This window comes from Papaver somniferum, chromosome 8, assembly GCF_003573695.1.
Source record: "Papaver somniferum cultivar HN1 chromosome 8, ASM357369v1, whole genome shotgun sequence".
Lineage (NCBI taxonomy): Eukaryota > Viridiplantae > Streptophyta > Magnoliopsida > Ranunculales > Papaveraceae > Papaver > Papaver somniferum.
This window is the reverse complement of record NC_039365.1, coordinates 65,119,065-65,125,018: the sequence shown is the minus strand read 5'-3', so window position 1 is coordinate 65,125,018 and position 5,954 is coordinate 65,119,065.

The window sequence follows — 5,954 nt, the reverse complement described above, 5'->3', positions numbered from 1 at the left end:
ATCTGTTGCTTTCTTCAGTTCTTTTTTCAGAAAATCAAGATTCCTTGTTGCCACTCCGAGTTGTTCAAGTATGACCTCAAAATATCGAAGAAGATTTCCTACCAGTTGTGATGACATCTGAACTGGTAGTTTGTTTTCATGATCAATAACATGATAGCATGTTATGAAAACAGGATTCTTGTGAAACTCGATAGTCTTCTTTTTCTTGACTTCATCATCTTTGTTGCCTCCATTCGTTGCACACACCAAAAATCGGTAAAACCTTTTGACCTTACAGAACTATGTATCAAGCGATGACACATAAGTATATATAAATAAGTTCCATGAAAAACCTAGGAAAACTTATATACGTCTGCATGGGTCAGGTGTTCGTGAACTTATGGTCACGACCCTAATGTGTGACCAAGAGGATAGAGTCCAAAATTGGACTGCTTCTTTAGAGCTCAAGATACAATTTGAACAAAGAATGAAAGAACGTGTCAAGAATAATAGTTGAGAACCAACTATTTGGAGGAAACACACAACAAAAAGAATTTTTTCTCAAAAGAGGATGATCAGAAATATCTTCGACAGAAGAACTGGAGCGAAGCTCAACAAATTTTTAAGATCATCAAACAACAAAAACACAAAAAACAAGAAAAGGAGAGAAAACATACAACCTTGACAGCCCTCTCAAGTCACTTCTTGAGACTATGAGCATCCTTCTTAGACTTCAAAAAGAATGCTACATTGGGTAGTCATGTTGTGTTCAGATGAGCAATTTGCTCATCAATATTGACTTCTTTTTTCTCTCCTTCAAGATGATTTATAAAAAACCACTTGACTTACTTGAAGAAGTTTTCTTAAGAGAAGAATAAGAAGTACCTGAGCCAGCCGCTTTCCTTGTCTTTTTGATGCTCCGTTTGAGTCTGTTTATGCTGATCTTAAGCTCAGAGACTCGATTATTGATATGAATGAAACCTGGAGCAGAAGAATTGGATCCACAGTCCTTTTTAGAGAGAGAAAAGGAACCCAACTATTCTTTCTTTCTCCTATGCCTTTTTCCCTTTTCAGAGTTATTTAAGAAGTCAGTTCTCCTTCTTCCATTGTCGGTATTTTTTGTTTATAAAACACAATTAAGAAGAGTCTTATCACAGATTTTTTCTTGATTTTCGACAATGCATTTTACTCCAACAATATGAGAGACGGGTTTAATAACTTCTTTTGACATCCATGCAATAATGTTGTGAAGTTTTTCATTCCTTCAACGAAAAAGACATCTTCGCTCAGAATGTCTTTTATTTCCACAATAATAGCAGTTAAAAGAATTGTTCTTTACCGTTCTCGTGTGAGTAGATTTAGAAGGAGCAAGATCCTTGTTTCCAGAATCATTACAAGCTGTAAAAGTTTTCTCACATGAAGAATTATCATTAGCTTTAACAAAATTGATCTTACTAGTTTTTGGAGCGTCTACTCCCTTATAGCCCAGACCACGTGTATCACGATGTTATTTACATGCTCCAATTATAGAGGATAATTTTGTATAGATAGAATTGAATTTACTCAGACTCTCTTCCAGTGATTTCACTTTATCAAGAGCAGCAGTAAGATCAGTCTCCAAGGACTTTTCTTTGGCGAGAAAACTAAGTTCTTTGTCATTAAAACTTTTTTGTTGAGAGTCATATCTTGCTTCAGATTCTGCAAGTTTTTCTTTCAACACAAAGAGATTTCGCAGAATATTATCACATTCGGACCTTTTCGATCGTACATCTTTTTCATGATCTTTAACCATAAATTATAAGAGTTTATATCCACAATCATATCCCTTAAAGAGTTTTCTCAATTTTCTGTTTTCTTGACAAAGAGGAGCTATGTATTTACTCAAGCAAGTTGTTGACTTCTTATTTTTCAAGTCACGGTCAAACAACTTGATATACTGAGAGACTTCCTCATCCAGACTTTGTCCTTCTTCGGAATCACTGTCATCCGAAAGATCATCCAACTGTTCATCAAGAGACTTCTCCCAGTTAAATGCAGATTCAGAAACCGGACCAGAGACAAAGTCCTTTTTAAGAGTTTTAGGACTTTGAAAATCACTAGGGTGACTCTGAACTGATGGTGCGTTATCGGAGATATTCTCATTGTCCATAGAGTCTAATCGCTACAAACACTTGTAATGTCTTTAACATGTTTGCCCGCTCTGATACCAATTGAAAAAGCGGGGGTACAACAACCACACCCAATATTTTGATTAGCAATCTGTATGGACTAACTCCAATATACTTTAAAGTGAATAAACTAGACTCAATCTTAATAAAGTATATCAAAGAGTTATATCTCTCTTTCTTGATTCAATTCTTACTCAAGCAAATCTGCGAGTCTAATTGAATACAAGATAAATCACTTGAACGGTACCAAAGACCAATGTTCAAGTATCAATAAATTTCAATCAACAACCAAAGGTAAAGATAAACAATATAATGCGAAAATAGAAATAACACAGACACCGGAATTTTGTTAACGAGGAAACCGCAAATGCAGAAAAACCCGGGGACCTAGTCCAAATTGAACACACACTGTATTAAGACGCTACATACACTAACCTACTAAAAAATAACTTCGGTCTGGAGTGTAGTTGAACCCAAATCAATCTCGCACTGATCCAAGGTACAGTTATGATCCTACATCTCTGATCCAGCAGGATACTACGCACTTGATTCCTTTAGCTGATCTCACCCACAACTAAGAGTTGCTACGACCCAAAATCGAAGACTTGATAAACAAATCTGTCTCACACATAAAAGTCTATAGGAATGAATAAATTTGTCTCCCACAGAAATACCCAAGAGTTTTTGTTCCGCCTTTTGATAAATCAAGGTGAACAGGAACCAATTGATAACCCGGACTTATATTCCTGAAGAATATCCTAGTATTATCAATCACCTCACAATAATCTTAATCGACGCGGCGAAAGAAGATATTGTGGAATCACAAACGATGAGACGAAGATGTTTGTGATTACTTTTATATCCTGCCTATCATAGATATCAATCTCAAGCCAATCTTTACGATTGTAATTGTACTATAGAATATGCAAGATAAGATGACACAACTACGAGAAAGTAGTATCGGTCTGGCTTCACAATCTCAATGAAGTCTTTAAGTCGTTAACCTGGTTTACAAGAAGAAACCTAAGTTTAAAGGAGAATGGACTCTAGCTAATACAACTAGTATCACACATGAGGTGTGGGGATTAGGTTTCCCAGTTGCTAGAGTTCTCCCTTATATAGTATTTCAAATCAGGGTTTGCAATCATTGTTAGCTTGGTAACAAAGCATTCAATATTCACCGTTAGATGGAAACCTGATTAGATTCAAGCTAATATATTTCAACCTTTAGATCGAAATATTAGCTTGTTACACACACTTGAAATGCACGATTTTAGGTTTGTGTAACCGTACCCAAACATGTACATTTGTTGGTTCAACAGTAGTTAACCAAACCGTTAACCATATGAGCACTTTCATATCAACTATATTATTCTTCACCATAACTAGTTCAAATGACTCAAATGAACTAGTTAGAGAGTTGTTCAATTGTATAAATCTTATGTAACTACACAAGATACAATCGAAGCAAAAACGATTTGTTTCACTTGAATCGATTCATGAAGTTTATAGCCACGGTTTGCAATTTGCATTCCTTAGTTTATATAAATATAAGTTCACAAAGAAAATCATTTTTAGATATAACCAACTCAAGTTCGCGGACTTAATTTCCTGGAAGGAGTTCACAAACTCCAGCAGATATTCTCGGGAAGAGAACTTTCGCCAGTTCCCGGACTGAGCTCAAAGTTCCGGTTTTCCTGATCAACAAAGTACGCATATTTTGGTTCAAGGAATAAGGATTTATACATGTATGAGTTACATCACAATGCTTATTTCCAACAATGGTTATATAATCTAAACTCTCATTTCAATCATTGAAACATTCTTAGAGGACGTTATATAGTTGTTATTCACAAACCATTCTTCGTCAAAGCCATTTTCAAAGTGATTGAAACATAACATGACATTCATCACTAGGTAAATATGAACTTGGCCAAAGCGAAAGCTTACCAACACATATTTCAAGAAATAGATAGGCGAGATAAACTCGGCTCGAAATAGCAAATGTGTATAATCAAAGTCTATATAGAAAAACGACTTTTGTCTCAAGATAGGAGATAGAGTAGATAGACTTTTGAGTGATAGATAAGTTCAAGTCTCCACATACCTTTTAGTCGATGAAGTTCCACCAGTTCCTTGAGTAGTTCTTCGTCTTGTATGATGATCGCCATGGAGTTATTGAGCTAAATTACACTTTTTATCCTAGTCCGAGACTTAGCTATAGTAGACTAAAAATCAAGACTTATAGTTTTGATTACTAACATTGACAAACATGCTTGAGATAGCAACGCATGCGAGTTCGACCGAGCAATGCTCTAACAGGTTGTACTCCGTATTCTGAGGGGGTGTCTTGGTATCACTCAAATGCGGGTAATGAACAAGGACATGCTTATGAAATTTTGTTGGAAAATATGTACTTCTAAAAAAGTCTGGGCTAGATTTCTAAGTTCTAAATTCTTTACTAGGAATGGGCATTTAGTGGGATACACAAAATTTTCTATGTTTCCAGGCTTTCGTTGGGTTTACTTTGAGGTTGAGCTTAATTCAAGGGTATTGCTAGGTGATGGCAGGTCGACATCTTTATATTTTGACTCATGGTGGGGTGATTCTTTTATTGATGATATTTTGGGCCCGGAAAACTTGGACATGCAGGCTAGAGTTGCTGATATGATTGTGAATGGTGAATGGGTGTTCACGGATCAAGCTTTGAATACTTTTTTAGCTGCTGGAATTGTTTTAGAGGACCTACCATTTCCGATGGGTGGAGATGACTTTAAGGTATGGACACCTGACAATAAGGGACACTTCTATGTGAGTTTGAGAGCTAATTCACAAGAGACATCCTATTCTAGATGGTGCTAACTTGTTATGGAGATCTAATATTCATCCTTCTCTTGCTGCGAGAAATTGGAAATTGCTCTGTTGTGCTTGTGCAAATTTTGACAAGGTACGAAGTAGATTCAAATATCAAGTAGTTAACAAATGTTGCTTATGTAACATAGAGGAGGAAACTTTGGCTCATATTCTTTGGTCTTGTGACTTTTCTGCCAAGGCATGGTTGTGGATTGCAGATGTTTTTGGTATTTTTCCCCATCAAAACCTTATAACAGCTTACAAAGAAGAAAAAGGAAAAAGCTGAATGTTCAAAGATTTATAGTTATTGTATATTTTGGTAGTTCGTTATGAATTGTGGATGACTAGAAATGGATTTATCTATGGTAATCAAAAAGTAAATTGGAACTTCTTTCGTAAGAAGTGTTAGAGCACTGCTCGGTCGAACTCGCATGCGTTGCTATCTCAAGCATGTTTGTCAATGTTAGTGATCAAAACTATTACTCTTGATTTCTAGTATACTATAGCTAAGTCTCTGACTAGGATAGAAAGTGTAGTTGAGCTCAAGAACTCCATAGAGATCATCATACAAGACGAAGAACTACTCAAGGAACTGGTGGAACTTCATCGACTAAAAGGTATGTGGAAACTTGAACTTATCCATCACTCAAAATTCTATCTACTCTATCTCTTATCTTTAGACAAAAGTCGTTTTGCTATATATATTTTGATTATACACATTTGCTATTTCGATCCGAGTTTATCTCGCTTATCTATTTATCGAAATATGTGTTGGTAAGATTTCGCTTTGGCCAAGTTCATCTTTACCTAGTGATGAAAGTCATGTTATGTTTCAATCACTTTGAAAATGGCTTTGACCAAAAATGGTTTGTGAATAACAACTATATAACGTCCTCTAAAAATGTTTCAATGATTGAAATGAGAGTTTAGATTATATAACCAATGTTTGATATA